At 45.6% G+C, this 17,060-nt stretch overlaps 15 non-coding genes across 15 annotated transcripts; 1 reads left to right on the top strand and 14 right to left on the bottom strand.

Annotated features, from left to right (window-relative positions):
- Nucleotides 1-683: 683 nt before the first annotated feature.
- Nucleotides 684-756, bottom strand: trnar-ccu (transfer RNA arginine (anticodon CCU)). Its single transcript has one exon. It is a non-coding gene; the product is annotated as a tRNA-Arg (tRNA).
- A 990-nt stretch (nt 757-1,746) lies between these two features.
- trnar-ccu (transfer RNA arginine (anticodon CCU)) lies at nt 1,747-1,819 on the bottom strand. Its single transcript has one exon. It is a non-coding gene; the product is annotated as a tRNA-Arg (tRNA).
- A 990-nt stretch (nt 1,820-2,809) lies between these two features.
- trnar-ccu (transfer RNA arginine (anticodon CCU)) lies at nt 2,810-2,882 on the bottom strand. The gene has a single exon. It is a non-coding gene; the product is annotated as a tRNA-Arg (tRNA).
- A 990-nt stretch (nt 2,883-3,872) lies between these two features.
- On the bottom strand, nt 3,873-3,945 carry trnar-ccu (transfer RNA arginine (anticodon CCU)). The gene has a single exon. It is a non-coding gene; the product is annotated as a tRNA-Arg (tRNA).
- A 990-nt stretch (nt 3,946-4,935) lies between these two features.
- Nucleotides 4,936-5,008, bottom strand: trnar-ccu (transfer RNA arginine (anticodon CCU)). Its single transcript has one exon. It is a non-coding gene; the product is annotated as a tRNA-Arg (tRNA).
- Nucleotides 5,009-5,998: 990 nt separating this feature from the next.
- Nucleotides 5,999-6,071, bottom strand: trnar-ccu (transfer RNA arginine (anticodon CCU)). The gene has a single exon. It is a non-coding gene; the product is annotated as a tRNA-Arg (tRNA).
- A 990-nt stretch (nt 6,072-7,061) lies between these two features.
- On the bottom strand, nt 7,062-7,134 carry trnar-ccu (transfer RNA arginine (anticodon CCU)). Its single transcript has one exon. It is a non-coding gene; the product is annotated as a tRNA-Arg (tRNA).
- A 240-nt stretch (nt 7,135-7,374) lies between these two features.
- trnai-uau (transfer RNA isoleucine (anticodon UAU)) lies at nt 7,375-7,446 on the top strand. Its single transcript has one exon. It is a non-coding gene; the product is annotated as a tRNA-Ile (tRNA).
- A 678-nt stretch (nt 7,447-8,124) lies between these two features.
- trnar-ccu (transfer RNA arginine (anticodon CCU)) lies at nt 8,125-8,197 on the bottom strand. Its single transcript has one exon. It is a non-coding gene; the product is annotated as a tRNA-Arg (tRNA).
- A 990-nt stretch (nt 8,198-9,187) lies between these two features.
- trnar-ccu (transfer RNA arginine (anticodon CCU)) lies at nt 9,188-9,260 on the bottom strand. The gene has a single exon. It is a non-coding gene; the product is annotated as a tRNA-Arg (tRNA).
- A 990-nt stretch (nt 9,261-10,250) lies between these two features.
- On the bottom strand, nt 10,251-10,323 carry trnar-ccu (transfer RNA arginine (anticodon CCU)). The gene has a single exon. It is a non-coding gene; the product is annotated as a tRNA-Arg (tRNA).
- A 991-nt stretch (nt 10,324-11,314) lies between these two features.
- On the bottom strand, nt 11,315-11,387 carry trnar-ccu (transfer RNA arginine (anticodon CCU)). The gene has a single exon. It is a non-coding gene; the product is annotated as a tRNA-Arg (tRNA).
- A 990-nt stretch (nt 11,388-12,377) lies between these two features.
- On the bottom strand, nt 12,378-12,450 carry trnar-ccu (transfer RNA arginine (anticodon CCU)). The gene has a single exon. It is a non-coding gene; the product is annotated as a tRNA-Arg (tRNA).
- A 991-nt stretch (nt 12,451-13,441) lies between these two features.
- On the bottom strand, nt 13,442-13,514 carry trnar-ccu (transfer RNA arginine (anticodon CCU)). Its single transcript has one exon. It is a non-coding gene; the product is annotated as a tRNA-Arg (tRNA).
- Nucleotides 13,515-14,505: 991 nt separating this feature from the next.
- trnar-ccu (transfer RNA arginine (anticodon CCU)) lies at nt 14,506-14,578 on the bottom strand. The gene has a single exon. It is a non-coding gene; the product is annotated as a tRNA-Arg (tRNA).
- Between the last annotated feature and the right edge of the window lie 2,482 nt (nt 14,579-17,060).

The following is a 17,060-nucleotide window of genomic DNA, read 5'->3' as shown; positions in this document are numbered from 1 at the left end:
TGCTAAGACGGGGTTCGTGCCATTGCTTGCATGAGAATAAATCCTTTACGATTTTCATAGCTGGATAATGAAAAAAAAACTAATCTTGAACTCGCAAATACAGCATCAAGGTTTGGAAAAGAAGTCAAAATAGTCCTTATACAGAACTGCATTTGTGTGTTAACCCAGATCAAATGCCTCGTTCACTGGGCCGCCTCATTGTGAAGGGGAAGTATTGCGACAAGTCACTAACTCTTCGTTTGCCCAATTTCTCGCTTTTCCTTTTGCGGTGGCCTTATGGGTTATGCACTGACCATCTAAGCCACAGGCTGTGAGTTTGAGCACCAACTAGGGTTAATCACAGTATAGTGGCGTAGTGGAAGTGTGCTGGGCCCATAACATTGAGGTTGATGGCCCAAAACCATCCTCTGAAAAAATATTTTCGTTTACATATAAAGGTCCAACTTGCAAGACGTTTTGCTCAACAGGCAAAAGAATTGAAATGTCCAGGGTTTGAACCAGGACTCTCAGCTCCTCTTTCATACATGAGATTAGGTAAAATAAGAAAAAAGCAGCAGCTTTCACAACGCACGCAACTAGAAAGTGAACCTATAAAGAAGTCACCTTAGCAGAGGATGGTTTCGATCCCTCGACCTCTGGGTTATAGGTCCAGCACGCTTCCGCTGCGCCACTCTGCTACAAACCACCCCAGATGGGACTCGAACCCACAATCCCTGGCTTAGGAGGCCAGTGCCTTATCCATTAGGACACTGGGGCAGGACACGCAATGTTTTGGGCAGCTGCAGAGTTAGTGACCTGTGCCAGGAAAACCCCTCCACAATGAGGCATCCCAGTGGACGAGGCATTTATTCTGGGTTAAATGATTTGTCTTCATGCATGCAAACAATAAATGGCACTTAAAAGAGGGTGGTTTCCATACTCCACTCTCTGAGTTCCGGGCCATGAGAACCAATGTTTTAACCCAGGTCGTTTTAAACTAATGCACAACTGAGCAAAAGCAGAGTGGCGCAGCGGAAGCGTGCTGGGCCCATAACCCAGAGGGCGATGGATCGAAACCATCCTCTGCTAAGACGGGGTTCGTGCCATTGCTTGCATGAGAATAAATCCTTTACGATTTTCATAGCTGGATAGTGAAAAACAAAGTAATCTTGAACTCGCAAATACAGCATCAAGGTTTGGAAAAGAAGTCAAAATAGTCCTTATACAGAACTGCATTTGTGTGTTAACCCAGATCTAATGCCTCGTTCACTGGGCCGCCTCATTGTGAAGGGGAAGTATTGCGACAAGTCACTAACTCTTCGTTTGCCCAATATCTCGCTTTTCCTTTTGCGGTGGCCTTATGGGTTATGCACTGACCATCTAAGCCACAGGCTGTGAGTTTGAGCACCAACTAGGGTTAATCACAGTATAGTGGCGTAGTGGAAGTGTGCTGGGCCCATAACATTGAGGTTGATGGCCCAAAACCATCCTCTGAAAAAATATTTTCGTTTACATATAAAGGTCCAACTTGCAAGACGTTTCGCTCAACAGGCAAAAGAATTGAAATGTCCAGGGTTTGAACCAGGACTCTCAGCTCCTCTTTCATACATGAGATTAGGTAAAATAAGAAAAAAGCAGCAGCTTTCACAACGCACGCAACTAGAAAGTGAACCTATAAAGAAGTCACCTTAGCAGAGGATGGTTTCGATCCATCGACCTCTGGGTTATGGGCCCAGCACGCTTCCGCTGCGCCACTCTGCTACAAACCACCCCAGATGGGACTCGAACCCACAATCCCTGGCTTAGGAGGCCAGTGCCTTATCCATTAGGCCACTGGGGCAGGACATGCAATGTTTTGGGCAGCTGCAGAGTTAGTGACCTGTGCCAGGAAAACCCCTCCACAATGAGGCATCCCAGTGGACGAGGCATTTATTCTGGGTTAAATGATTTGTCTTCATGCATGCAAACAATAAATGGCACTTAAAAGAGGGTGGTTTCCATACTCCTCTCTCTGAGTTCCGGGCCATGAGAACCAATGTTTTAACCCAGGTCGTTTTAAACTAATGCACAACTGAGCAAAAGCAGAGTGGCGCAGCGGAAGCGTGCTGGGCCCATAACCCAGAGGACGATGGATCGAAACCATCCTCTGCTAAGACGGGGTTCGTGCCATTGCTTGCATGAGAATAAATCCTTTACGATTTTCATAGCTGGATAATGAAAAAAAAAGTAATCTTGAACTCGCAAATACAGCATCAAGGTTTGGAAAAGAAGTCAAAATAGTCATTATACAGAACTGCATTTGTGTGTTAACCCAGATCAAATGCCTCGTTCACTGGGCCGCCTCATTGTGAAGGGGAAGTATTGCGACAAGTCACTAACTCTTCGTTTGCCCAATATCTCGCTTTTCCTTTTGCGGTGGCCTTATGGGTTATGCACTGACCATCTAAGCCACAGGCTGTGAGTTTGAGAACCAACTAGGGTTAATCACAGTATAGTGGCGTAGTGGAAGTGTGCTGGGCCCATAACATTGAGGTTGATGGCCCAAAACCATCCTCTGAAAAAATATTTTCGTTTACATATAAAAGTCCAACTTGCAAGACGTTTCGCTCAACAGGCAAAAGAATTGAAATGTCCAGGGTTTGAACCAGGACTCTCAGCTCCTCTTTCATACATGAGATTAGGTAAAATAAGAAAAAAGCAGCAGCTTTCTCAACGCACGCAACTAGAAAGTGAACCTATAAAGAAGTCACCTTAGCAGAGGATGGTTTCGATCCATCGACCTCTGGGTTATGGGCCCAGCACGCTTCCGCTGCGCCACTCTGCTACAAACCACCACAGATGGGACTCGAACCCACAATCCCTGGCTTAGGAGGCCAGTGCCTTATCCATTAGGCCACTGGGGCAGGACATGCAATGTTTTGGGCAGCTGCAGAGTTAGTGACCTGTGCCAGGAAAACCCCTCCACAATGAGGCATCCCAGTGGACGAGGCATTTATTCTGGGTTAAATGATTTGTCTTCATGCATGCAAACAATAAATGGCACTTAAAAGAGGGTGGTTTCCATACTCCTCTCTCTGAGTTCCGGGCCATGAGAACCAATGTTTTAACCCAGGTCGTTTTAAACTAATGCACAACTGAGCAAAAGCAGAGTGGCGCAGCGGAAGCGTGCTGGGCCCATAACCCAGAGGTCGATGGGTCGAAACCATCCTCTGCTAAGACGGGGTTCGTGCCATTGCTTGCATGAGAATAAATCCTTTACGATTTTCATAGCTGGATAATGAAAAACAAAGTAATCTTGAACTCGCAAATACAGCATCAAGGTTTGGAAAAGAAGTCAAAATAGTCCTTATACAGAACTGCATTTGTGTGTTAACCCAGATCAAATGCCTCGTTCACTGGGCCGCCTCATTGTGAAGGGGAAGTATTGCGACAAGTCACTAACTCTTCGTTTGCCCAATATCTCGCTTTTCCTTTTGCGGTGGCCTTATGGGTTATGCACTGACCATCTAAGCCACAGGCTGTGAGTTTGAGCACCAACTAGGGTTAATCACAGTATAGTGGCGTAGTGAAAGTGTGCTGGGCCCATAACATTGAGGTTGATGGCCCAAAACCATCCTCTGAAAAAATATTTTCGTTTACATATAAAGGTCCAACTTGCAAGACGTTTCGCTCAACAGGCAAAAGAATTGAAATGTCCAGGGTTTGAACCAGGACTCTCAGCTCCTCTTTCATACATGAGATTAGGTAAAATAAGAAAAAAGCAGCAGCTTTCACAACGCACGCAACTAGAAAGTGAACCTATAAAGAAGTCACCTTAGCAGAGGATGGTTTCGATCCATCGACCTCTGGGTTATGGGCCCAGCACGCTTCCGCTGCGCCACTCTGCTACAAACCACCCCAGATGGGACTCGAACCCACAATCCCTGGCTTAGGAGGCCAGTGCCTTATCCATTAGGCCACTGGGGCAGGACGCACAATGTTTTGGGCAGCTGCAGAGTTAGTGACCTGTGCCAGGAAAACCCCTCCACAATGAGGCATCCCAGTGGACGAGGCATTTATTCTGGGTTAAATGATTTGTCTTCATGCATGCAAACAATAAATGGCACTTAAAAGAGGGTGGTTTCCATACTCCACTCTCTGAGTTCCGGGCCATGAGAACCAATGTTTTAACCCAGGTCGTTTTAAACTAATGCACAACTGAGCAAAAGCAGAGTGGCGCAGCGGAAGCGTGCTGGGCCCATAACCCAGAGGTCGATGGATCGAAACCATCCTCTGCTAAGACGGGGTTCGTGCCATTGCTTGCATGAGAATAAATCCTTTACGATTTTCATAGCTCGATAGTGAAAAACAAAGTAATCTTGAACTCGCAAATACAGCATCAAGGTTTGGAAAAGAAGTCAAAATAGTCCTTATACAGAACTGCATTTGTGTGTTAACCCAGATCAAATCCCTCGTTCACTGGGCCGCCTCATTGTGAAGGGGAAGTATTGCGACAAGTCACTAACTCTTCGTTTGCCCAATATCTCGCTTTTCCTTTTGCGGTGGCCTTATGGGTTATGCACTGACCATCTAAGCCACAGGCTGTGAGTTTGAGCACCAACTAGGGCTAATCACGGTATAGTGGCGTAGTGGAAGTGTGCTGGGCCCATAACATTGAGGTTGATGGCCCAAAACCATCCTCTGAAAAAATATTTTCGTTTACATATAAAGGTCCAACTTGCAAGACGTTTCGCTCAACAGGCAAAAGAATTGAAATGTCCAGGGTTTGAACCAGGACTCTCAGCTCCTCTTTCATACATGAGATTAGGTAAAATACGAAAAAAGCAGCAGCTTTCACAACGCACGCAACTAGAAAGTGAACCTATAAAGAAGTCACCTTAGCAGAGGATGGTTTTGATCCATCGACCTCTGGGTTATGGGCCCAGCACGCTTCCGCTGCACCACTCTGCTACAAACCACCCCAGATGGGACTCGAACCCACAATCCCTGGCTTAGGAGGCCAGTGCCTTATCCATTAGGCCACTGGGGCAGGACATGCAATGTTTTGGGCAGCTGCAGAGTTAGTGACCTGTGCCAGGAAAACCCCTCCACAATGAGGCATCCCAGTGGACGAGGCATTTATTCTGGGTTAAATGATTTGTCTTCATGCATGCAAACAATAAATGGCACTTAAAAGAGGGTGGTTTCCATACTCCTCTCTCTGAGTTCCGGGCCATGAGAACCAATGTTTTAACCCAGGTCGTTTTAAACTAATGCACAACTGAGCAAAAGCAGAGTGGCGCAGCGGAAGCGTGCTGGGCCCATAACCCAGAGGTCGATGGATCGAAACCATCCTCTGCTAAGACGGGGTTCGTGCCATTGCTTGCATGAGAATAAATCCTTTACGATTTTCATAGCTGGATAATGAAAAACAAAGTAATCTTGAACTCGCAAATACAGCATCAAGGTTTGGAAAAGAAGTCAAAATAGTCCTTATACAGAACTGCATTTGTGTGTTAACCCAGATCAAATGCCTCGTTCACTGCGCCGCCTCATTGTGAAGGGGAAGTATTGCGACAAGTCACTAACTCTTCGTTTGCCCAATTTCTCGCTTTTCCTTTTGCGGTGGCCTTATGGGTTATGCACTGACCATCTAAGCCACAGGCTGTGAGTTTGAGCACCAACTAGGGTTAATCACAGTATAGTGGCGTAGTGGAAGTGTGCTGGGCCCATAACATTGAGGTTGATGGCCCAAAACCATCCTCTGAAAAAATATTTTCGTTTACATATAAAGGTCCAACTTGCAAGACGTTTCGCTCAACAGGCAAAAGAATTGAAATGTCCAGGGTTTGAACCAGGACTCTCAGCTCCTCTTTCATACATGAGATTAGGTAAAATAAGAAAAAAGCAGCAGCTTTCACAACGCACGCAACTAGAAAGTGAACCTATAAAGAAGTCACCTTAGCAGAGGATGGTTTCGATCCATCGACCTCTGGGTTATGGGCCCAGCACGCTTCCGCTGCGCCACTCTGCTACAAACCACCCCAGATGGGACTCGAACCCACAATCCCTGGCTTAGGAGGCCAGTGCCTTATCCATTAGGCCACTGGGGCAGGACATGCAATGTTTAGGGCAGCTGCAGAGTTAGTGACCTGTGCCAGGAAAACCCCTCCACAATGAGGCATCCCAGTGGACGAGGCATTTATTCTGGGTTAAATGATTTGTCTTCATGCATGCAAACAATAAATGGCACTTAAAAGAGGGTGGTTTCCATACTCCTCTCTCTGAGTTCCGGGCCATGAGAACCAATGTTTTAACCCAGGTCGTTTTAAACTAATGCACAACTGAGCAAAAGCAGAGTGGCGCAGCGGAAGCGTGCTGGGCCCATAACCCAGAGGTCGATGGATCGAAACCATCCTCTGCTAAGACGGGGTTCGTGCCATTGCTTGCATGAGAATAAATCCTTTACGATTTTCATAGCTGGATAATAAAAAACAAAGTAATCTTGAACTCGCAAATACAGCATCAAGGTTTGGAAAAGAAGTCAAAATAGTCCTTATACAGAACTGCATTTGTGTGTTAACCCAGATCAAATGCCTCGTTCACTGGGCCGCCTCATTGTGAAGGGGAAGTATTGCGACAAGTCACTAACTCTTCGTTTGCCCAATATCTCGCTTTTCCTTTTGCGGTGGCCTTATGGGTTATGCACTGACCATCTAAGCCACAGGCTGTGAGTTTGAGCACCAACTAGGGTTAATCACAGTATAGTGGCGTAGTGGAAGTGTGCTGGGCCCATAACATTGAGGTTGATGGCCCAAAACCATCCTCTGAAAAAATATTTTCGTTTACATATAAAGGTCCAACTTGCAAGACGTTTCGCTCAACAGGCAAAAGAATTGAAATGTCCAGGGTTTGAACCAGGACTCTCAGCTCCTCTTTCATACATGAGATTAGGTAAAATAAGAAAAAAGCAGCAGCTTTCACAACGCACGCAACTAGAGAGTGAACCTATAAAGAAGTCACCCTAGCAGAGGATGGTTTCGATCCATCGACCTCTGGGTTATGGGCCCAGCACGCTTCCGCTGCGCCACTCTGCTACAAACCACCCCAGATGGGACTCAAACCCACAATCCCTGGCTTAGGAGGCCAGTGCCTTATCCATTAGGCCACTGGGGCAGGACATGCAATGTTTTGGGCAGCTGCAGAGTTAGTGACCTGTGCCAGGAAAACCCCTCCACAATGAGGCATCCCAGTGGACGAGGCATTTATTCTGGGTTAAATGATTTGTCTTCATGCATGCAAACAATAAATGGCACTTAAAAGAGGGTGGTTTCCATACTCCTCTCTCTGAGTTCCGGGCCATGAGAACCAATGTTTTAACCCAGGTCGTTTTAAACTAATGCACAACTGAGCAAAAGCAGAGTGGCGCAGCGGAAGCGTGCTGGGCCTATAACCCAGAGGTCGATGGATCGAAACCATCCTCTGCTAAGACGGGGTTCGTGCCATTGCTTGCATGAGAATAAATCCTTTACGATTTTCATAGCTGGATAATGAAAAACAAAGTAATCTTGAACTCGCAAATACAGCATCAAGGTTTGGAAAAGAAGTCAAAATAGTCCTTATACAGAACTGCATTTGTGTGTTAACCCAGATCAAATGCCTCGTTCACTGGGCCGCCTCATTGTGAAGGGGAAGTATTGCGACAAGTCACTAACTCTTCGTTAGCCCAATTTCTCGCTTTTCCTTTTGCGGTGGCCTTATGGGTTATGCACTGACCATCTAAGCCACAGGCTGTGAGTTTGAGCACCAACTAGGGTTAATCACAGTATAGTGGCGTAGTGGAAGTGTGCTGGGCCCATAACATTGAGGTTGATGGCCCAAAACCATCCTCTGAAAAAATATTTTCGTTTACATATAAAGGTCCAACTTGCAAGACGTTTCGCTCAACAGGCAAAAGAATTGAAATGTCCAGGGTTTGAACCAGGACTCTCAGCTCCTCTTTCATACATGAGATTAGGTAAAATAAGAAAAAAGCAGCAGCTTTCACAACGCACGCAACTAGAAAGTGAACCTATAAAGAAGTCACCTTAGCAGAGGATGGTTTCGATCCATCGACCTCTGGGTTATGGGCCCAGCACACTTCCGCTGCGCCACTCTGCTACAAACCACCCCAGATGGGACTCGAACCCACAATCCCTGGCTTAGGAGGCCAGTGCCTTATCCATTAGGCCACTGGGGCAGGACACACAATGTTTTGGGCAGCTGCAGAGTTAGTGACCTGTGCCAGGAAAACCCCTCCACAATGAGGCATCCCAGTGGACGAGGCATTTATTCTGGGTTAAATGATTTGTCTTCATGCATGCAAACAATAAATGGCACTTAAAAGAGGGTGGTTTCCATACTCCACTCTCTGAGTTCCGGGCCATGAGAACCAATGTTTTAACCCAGGTCGTTTTAAACTAATGCACAACTGAGCAAAAGCAGAGTGGCGCAGCGGAAGCGTGCTGGGCCCATAACCCAGAGGTCGATGGATCGAAACCATCCTCTGCTAAGAGAGGTTTCGTGCCATTGCTTGCATGAGAATAAATACTTTACGATTTTCATAGCTCGATAGTGAAAAACAAAGTAATCTTGAACTCGCAAATACAGCATCAAGGTTTGGAAAAGAAGTCAAAATAGTCCTTATACAGAACTGCATTTGTGTGTTAACCCAGATCAAATGCCTCGTTCACTGGGCCGCCTCATTGTGAAGGGGAAGTATTGCGACAAGTCACTAACTCTTCGTTTGCCCAATATCTCGCTTTTCCTTTTGCGGTGGCCTTATGGGTTATGCACTGACCATCTAAGCCACAGGCTGTGAGTTTGAGCACCAACTAGGGTTAATCACAGTATAGTGGCGTAGTGGAAGTGTGCTGGGCCCATAACATTGAGGTTGATGGCCCAAAACCATCCTCTGAAAAAATATTTTCGTTTACATATAAAGGTCCAACTTGCAAGACGTTTCGCTCAACAGGCAAAAGAATTGAAATGTCCAGGGTTTGAACCAGGACTCTCAGCTCCTCTTTCATACATGAGATTAGGTAAAATAAGAAAAAAGCAGCAGCTTTCACAACGCACGCAACTAGAAAGTGAACCTATAAAGAAGTCACCTTAGCAGAGGATGGTTTCGATCCATCGACCTCTGGGTTATGGGCCCAGCACGCTTCCGCTGCGCCACTCTGCTACAAACCACCCCAGATGGGACTCGAACCCACAATCCCTGGCTTAGGAGGCCAGTGCCTTATCCATTAGGCCACTGGGGCAGGACATGCAATGTTTTGGGCAGCTGCAGAGTTAGTGACCTGTGCCAGGAAAACCCCTCCACAATGAGGCATCCCAGTGGACGAGGCATTTATTCTGGGTTAAATGATTTGTCTTCATGCATGCAAACAATAAATGGCACTTAAAAGAGGGTGGTTTCCATACTCCTCTCTCTGAGTTCCGGGCCATGAGAACCAATGTTTTAACCCAGGTCGTTTTAAACTAATGCACAACTGAGCAAAAGCAGAGTGGCGCAGCGGAAGCGTGCTGGGCCCATAACCCAGAGGTCGATGGATCGAAACCATCCTCTGCTAAGACGGGGTTCGTGCCATTGCTTGCATGAGAATAAATCCTTTACGATTTTCATAACTGGATAATGAAAAACAAAGTAATCTTGAACTCGCAAATACAGCATCAAGGTTTGGAAAAGAAGTCAAAATAGTCCTTATACAGAACTGCATTTGTGTGTTAACCCAGATCAAATGCCTCGTTCACTGGGCCGCCTCATTGTGAAGGGGAAGTATTGCGACAAGTCACTAACTCTTCGTTTGCCCAATATCTCGCTTTTCCTTTTGCGGTGGCCTTATGGGTTATGCACTGACCATCTAAGCCACAGGCTGTGAGTTTGAGCACCAACTAGGGTTAATCACAGTATAGTGGCGTAGTGGAAGTGTGCTGGGCCCATAACATTGAGGTTGATGGCCCAAAACCATCCTCTGAAAAAATATTTTCGTTTACATATAAAGGTCCAACTTGCAAGACGTTTCGCTCAACAGGCAAAAGAATTGAAATGTCCAGGGTTTGAACCAGGACTCTCAGCTCCTCTTTCATACATGAGATTAGGTAAAATAAGAAAAAAGCAGCAGCTTTCACAACGCACGCAACTAGAAAGTGAACCTATAAAGAAGTCACCTTAGCAGAGGATGGTTTCGATCCATCGACCTCTGGGTTATGGGCCCAGCACGCTTCCGCTGCGCCACTCTGCTACAAACCACCCCAGATGGGACTCGAACCCAGAATCCCTGGCTTAGGAGGCCAGTGCCTTATCCATTAGGCCACTGGGGCAGGACGCACAATGTTTTGGGCAGCTGCAGAGTTAGTGACCTGTGCCAGGAAAACCCCTCCACAATGAGGCATCCCAGTGGACGAGGCATTTATTCTGGGTTAAATGATTTGTCTTCATGCATGCAAACAATAAATGGCACTTAAAAGAGGGTGGTTTCCATACTCCACTCTCTGAGTTCCGGGCCATGAGAACCAATGTTTTAACCCAGGTCGTTTTAAACTAATGCACAACTGAGCAAAAGCAGAGTGGCGCAGCGGAAGCGTGCTGGGCCCATAACCCAGAGGTCGATGGATCGAAACCATCCTCTGCTAAGACGGGTTTCGTGCCATTGCTTGCATGAGAATAAATCCTTTACGATTTTCATAGCTCGATAGTGAAAAACAAAGTAATCTTGAACATCGCAAATACAGCATCAAGGTTTGGAAAAGAAGTCAAAATAGTCCTTATACAGAACTGCATTTGTGTGTTAACCCAGATCAAATGCCTCGTTCACTGGGCCGCTTTATTGTGAAGGGGAAGTATTGCGACAAGTCACTAACTCTTCGTTTGCCCAATATCTCGCTTTTCCTTTTGCGGTGGCCTTATGGGTTATGCACTGACCATCTAAGCCACAGGCTGTGAGTTTGAGCACCAACTAGGGTTAATCACAGTATAGTGGCGTAGTGAAAGTGTGCTGGGCCCATAACATTGAGGTTGATGGCCCAAAACCATCCTCTGAAAAAATATTTTCGTTTACATATAAAGGTCCAACTTGCAAGACGTTTCGCTCAACAGGCAAAAGAATTGAAATGTCCAGGGTTTGAACCAGGACTCTCAGCTCCTCTTTCATACATGAGATTAGGTAAAATAAGAAAAAAGCAGCAGCTTTCACAACGCACGCAACTAGAAAGTGAACCTATAAAGAAGTCACCTTAGCAGAGGATGGTTTCGATCCATCGACCTCTGGGTTATGGGCCCAGCACGCTTCCGCTGCGCCACTCTGCTACAAACCACCCCAGATGGGACTCGAACCCACAATCCCTGGCTTAGGAGGCCAGTGCCTTATCCATTAGGCCACTGGGGCAGGACATGCAATGTTTTGGGCAGCTGCAGAGTTAGTGACCTGTGCCAGGAAAACCCCTCCACAATGAGGCATCCCAGTGGACGAGGCATTTATTCTGGGTTAAATGATTTGTCTTCATGCATGCAAACAATAAATGGCACTTAAAAGAGGGTGGTTTCCATACTCCTCTCTCTGAGTTCCGGGCCATGAGAACCAATGTTTTAACCCAGGTCGTTTTAAACTAATGCACAACTGAGCAAAAGCAGAGTGGCGCAGCGGAAGCGTGCTGGGCCCATAACCCAGAGGTCGATGGATCGAAACCATCCTCTGCTAAGACGGGGTTCGTGCCATTGCTTGCATGAGAATAAATCCTTTACGATTTTCATAACTGGATAATGAAAAACAAAGTAATCTTGAACTCGCAAATACAGCATCAAGGTTTGGAAAAGAAGTCAAAATAGTCCTTATACAGAACTGCATTTGTGTGTTAACCCAGATCAAATGCCTCGTTCACTGGGCCGCCTCATTGTGAAGGGGAAGTATTGCGACAAGTCACTAACTCTTCGTTTGCCCAATATCTCGCTTTTCCTTTTGCGGTGGCCTTATGGGTTATGCACTGACCATCTAAGCCACAGGCTGTGAGTTTGAGCACCAACTAGGGTTAATCACAGTATAGTGGCGTAGTGGAAGTGTGCTGGGCCCATAACATTGAGGTTGATGGCCCAAAACCATCCTCTGAAAAAATATTTTCGTTTACATATAAAGGTCCAACTTGCAAGACGTTTCGCTCAACAGGCAAAAGAATTGAAATGTCCAGGGTTTGAACCAGGACTCTCAGCTCCTCTTTCATACATGAGATTAGGTAAAATAAGAAAAAAGCAGCAGCTTTCACAACGCACGCAACTAGAAAGTGAACCTATGAAGAAGTCACCTTAGCAGAGGATGGTTTCGATCCATCGACCTCTGGGTTATGGGCCTAGCACGCTTCCGCTGCGCCACTCTGCTACAAACCACCCCAGATGGGACTCGAACCCACAATCCCTGGCTTAGGAGGCCAGTGCCTTATCCATTAGGCCACTGGGGCAGGACGCACAATGTTTTGGGCAGCTGCAGAGTTAGTGACCTGTGCCAGGAAAACCCCTCCACAATGAGGCATCCCAGTGGACGAGGCATTTATTCTGGGTTAAATGATTTGTCTTCATGCATGCAAACAATAAATGGCACTTAAAAGAGGGTGGTTTCCATACTCCACTCTCTGAGTTCCGGGCCATGAGAACCAATGTTTTAACCCAGGTCGTTTTAAACTAATGCACAACTGAGCAAAAGCAGAGTGGCGCAGCGGAAGCGTGCTGGGCCCATAACCCAGAGGTCGATGGATCGAAACCATCCTCTGCTAAGACGGGTTTCGTGCCATTGCTTGCATGAGAATAAATCCTTTACGATTTTCATAGCTCGATAGTGAAAAACAAAGTAATCTTGAACATCGCAAATACAGCATCAAGGTTTGGAAAAGAAGTCAAAATAGTCCTTATACAGAACTGCATTTGTGTGTTAACCCAGATCAAATGCCTCGTTCACTGGGCCGCTTTATTGTGAAGGGGAAGTATTGCGACAAGTCACTAACTCTTCGTTTGCCCAATATCTCGCTTTTCCTTTTGCGGTGGCCTTATGGGTTATGCACTGACCATCTAAGCCACAGGCTGTGAGTTTGAGCACCAACTAGGGTTAATCACAGTATAGTGGCGTAGTGAAAGTGTGCTGGGCCCATAACATTGAGGTTGATGGCCCAAAACCATCCTCTGAAAAAATATTTTCGTTTACATATAAAGGTCCAACTTGCAAGACGTTTCGCTCAACAGGCAAAAGAATTGAAATGTCCAGGGTTTGAACCAGGACTCTCAGCTCCTCTTTCATACATGAGATTAGGTAAAATAAGAAAAAAGCAGCAGCTTTCACAACGCACGCAACTAGAAAGTGAACCTATAAAGAAGTCACCTTAGCAGAGGATGGTTTCGATCCATCGACCTCTGGGTTATGGGCCCAGCACGCTTCCGCTGCGCCACTCTGCTACAAACCACCCCAGATGGGACTCGAACCCACAATCCCTGGCTTAGGAGGCCAGTGCCTTATCCATTAGGCCACTGGGGCAGGACGCACAATGTTTTGGGCAGCTGCAGAGTTAGTGACCTGTGCCAGGAAAACCCCTCCACAATGAGGCATCCCAGTGGACGAGGCATTTATTCTGGGTTAAATGATTTGTCTTCATGCATGCAAACAATAAATGGCACTTAAAAGAGGGTGGTTTCCATACTCCACTCTCTGAGTTCCGGGCCATGAGAACCAATGTTTTAACCCAGGTCGTTTTAAACTAATGCACAACTGAGCAAAAGCAGAGTGGCGCAGCGGAAGCGTGCTGGGCCCATAACCCAGAGGTCGATGGATCGAAACCATCCTCTGCTAAGACGGGTTTCGTGCCATTGCTTGCATGAGAATAAATCCTTTACGATTTTCATAGCTCGATAGTGAAAAACAAAGTAATCTTGAACATCGCAAATACAGCATCAAGGTTTGGAAAAGAAGTCAAAATAGTCCTTATACAGAACTGCATTTGTGTGTTAACCCAGATCAAATGCCTCGTTCACTGGGCCGCTTTATTGTGAAGGGGAAGTATTGCGACAAGTCACTAACTCTTCGTTTGCCCAATATCTCGCTTTTCCTTTTGCGGTGGCCTTATGGGTTATGCACTGACCATCTAAGCCACAGGCTGTGAGTTTGAGCACCAACTAGGGTTAATCACAGTATAGTGGCGTAGTGAAAGTGTGCTGGGCCCATAACATTGAGGTTGATGGCCCAAAACCATCCTCTGAAAAAATATTTTCGTTTACATATAAAGGTCCAACTTGCAAGACGTTTCGCTCAACAGGCAAAAGAATTGAAATGTCCAGGGTTTGAACCAGGACTCTCAGCTCCTCTTTCATACATGAGATTAGGTAAAATAAGAAAAAAGCAGCAGCTTTCACAACGCACGCAACTAGAAAGTGAACCTATAAAGAAGTCACCTTAGCAGAGGATGGTTTCGATCCATCGACCTCTGGGTTATGGGCCCAGCACGCTTCCGCTGCGCCACTCTGCTACAAACCACCCCAGATGGGACTCGAACCCACAATCCCTGGCTTAGGAGGCCAGTGCCTTATCCATTAGGCCACTGGGGCAGGACGCACAATGTTTTGGGCAGCTGCAGAGTTAGTGACCTGTGCCAGGAAAACCCCTCCACAATGAGGCATCCCAGTGGACGAGGCATTTATTCTGGGTTAAATGATTTGTCTTCATGCATGCAAACAATAAATGGCACTTAAAAGAGGGTGGTTTCCATACTCCACTCTCTGAGTTCCGGGCCATGAGAACCAATGTTTTAACCCAGGTCGTTTTAAACGAATGCACAACTGAGCAAAAGCAGAGTGGCGCAGCGGAAGCGTGCTGGGCCCATAACCCAGAGGTCGATGGATCGAAACCATCCTCTGCTAAGACGGGTTTCGTGCCATTGCTTGCATGAGAATAAATCCTTTACGATTTTCATAGCTCGATAGTGAAAAACAAAGTAATCTTGAACATCGCAAATACAGCATCAAGGTTTGGAAAAGAAGTCAAAATAGTCCTTATACAGAACTGCATTTGTGTGTTAACCCAGATCAAATGCCTCGTTCACTGGGCCGCTTCATTGTGAAGGGGAAGTATTGCGACAAGTCACTAACTCTTCGTTTGCCCAATATCTCGCTTTTCCTTTTGCGGTGGCCTTATGGGTTATGCACTGACCATCTAAGCCACAGGCTGCGAGTTTGAGCACCAACTAGGGTTAATCACAGTATAGTGGCGTAGTGGAAGTGTGCTGGGCCCATAACATTGAGGTTGATGGCCCAAAACCATCCTCTGAAAAAATATTTTCGTTTACATATAAAGGTCCAACTTGCAAGACGTTTCGCTCAATAGTAGGGGTGTATCGATTTATCGTTGTACGATTTATTGCGATGCAAAAATGTCTCGATATGCATCGTGGCGTTATGACGATTTGATTACGATATGACGTCCGTTTTCTCTTATTAGTTGAGCTGTTTGCACGTCAGCTACGTTCCACCTGCTGTCGCACGTGAGTTCAGATTGCAGCAGCAGTAATGTTAGCAGACCAAGATGAGTGGAGCTGAAATAGAGGATGGACCATCCTCTCAAAATCAGACGTCTGGCAACATTTCGGTTGTCCAGTCATTGCTTTAGACTCGTCCGCTTTTTGACACGCATACTGGGTCAAACATCCTAAGTTTTAAAGTCTTCCCAGTGATTTACATACTTTGCACAGCGACATGGATACCTCCTAATGGTGTTGAAAGAGTCACATACTGTATTTATAAGGTACAATTCACCCTAAAATATCATTCTGTCTTCATATAATGATGTAGGCTATTGGCCGCCACAAAATCACACAAGACGTGAGCTGTTACTACAGAGGGCGGATGATAGACACGCGCGTATGGCAAGCCGTTTTAGAATTTAAACCTTTGATCTGACTATCCATAAATATATTAAGAGATATCTCTAATTATATTTTGACTAGTCATAATTATAATTCGTCTAGTCAAAATATAATTAGAGATATCTCTAAATGAATTTAATTAAATATGAATTAAATTTATTTATGGATAGTCAGAACAAAGGTTTAAATGCTAAAACGGCTTGCCATACGCGCGCGTCTGCTTCAGTGAACAGAACCTGCAGGTTGTAACTAATAAAGTGAGACGGTGCTCGCTGCAGAGCCATTTGAGGAAAGCTGAGCTCCAGCGAGGGGGAGCATGAGCTGTCGCTCCTCCTCCTGTAAGCTGTTTTAATGCGTACACCAACCCCACCCCTAACCCTACCCCCAGTGACATCACTCGTAGAAGAAGTGCAAAAAAGGTGGAGCTCAAGCTTAAGCTCCCCCTCGCTGGAGCTCAGCTCTCCTCAAATGGCTCTGCAGCGAGCACCACTTGAATAAAGTAGTAAACAACATTCAGTTTGTGGAACAGAGTGATCTTACAGGGGCCGCGTGGGAAGTATGAACAGCACTTAGCAGTGGAAATGAAACTGAAAACGTACACATTATTTAAACAATCATATCGCATTTTAGAGTTATGAATACGACGAGCATTAACCCTTTTGAGTACAGAGGTACACAAAAATGTACGTCAACATGATACACTTGATAGCGCCGACATCAGCGACGCCGAAGAAATAGTAAACCTGCCTAAACTGCTGAAAAGAGTCACGACTGTCCTGTGTAATGAAAAGACGGCCACACTGTCACTCATCATGCCCAACATGAAGACAGCCATCCATAAAAACCTCTCAGACAGATACACAAAAGTTCAGGATTATCTTATAGAACTGCTGATTACCTGGAAATGTGGATTTTTTTTTGCATACAGAAAAAACACAAGTGACTAAGCAAAGCCTTAAGCTCCTACTGTTAAATTCAATTGAATAGAAAGCTTTTTTTTTTTTTGCACTTTTACTTATATTGTTCCTTTATTTTGTCTCTGTCATTTCAATAATATTTTTTAAAAAGTTTTTAAATTGTTTTATTTTCCAGAGACAGGCCTGTTTAATTTATTTTCTTAAAGAAGGTTCAGTTTAACAAGTTGAAACAAAAGAAATACATAAAAAATT

This window comes from Danio rerio, chromosome 22, assembly GCF_052040795.2.
Source record: "Danio rerio strain M-AB ecotype USA chromosome 22, GRCz13ab, whole genome shotgun sequence".
In the NCBI taxonomy this organism is placed as follows: Eukaryota; Metazoa; Chordata; class Actinopteri; order Cypriniformes; family Danionidae; genus Danio; species Danio rerio.
The sequence above is the reverse complement of the archived record's forward strand: the minus strand, read 5'-3'. Positions and strand labels throughout refer to the sequence as shown.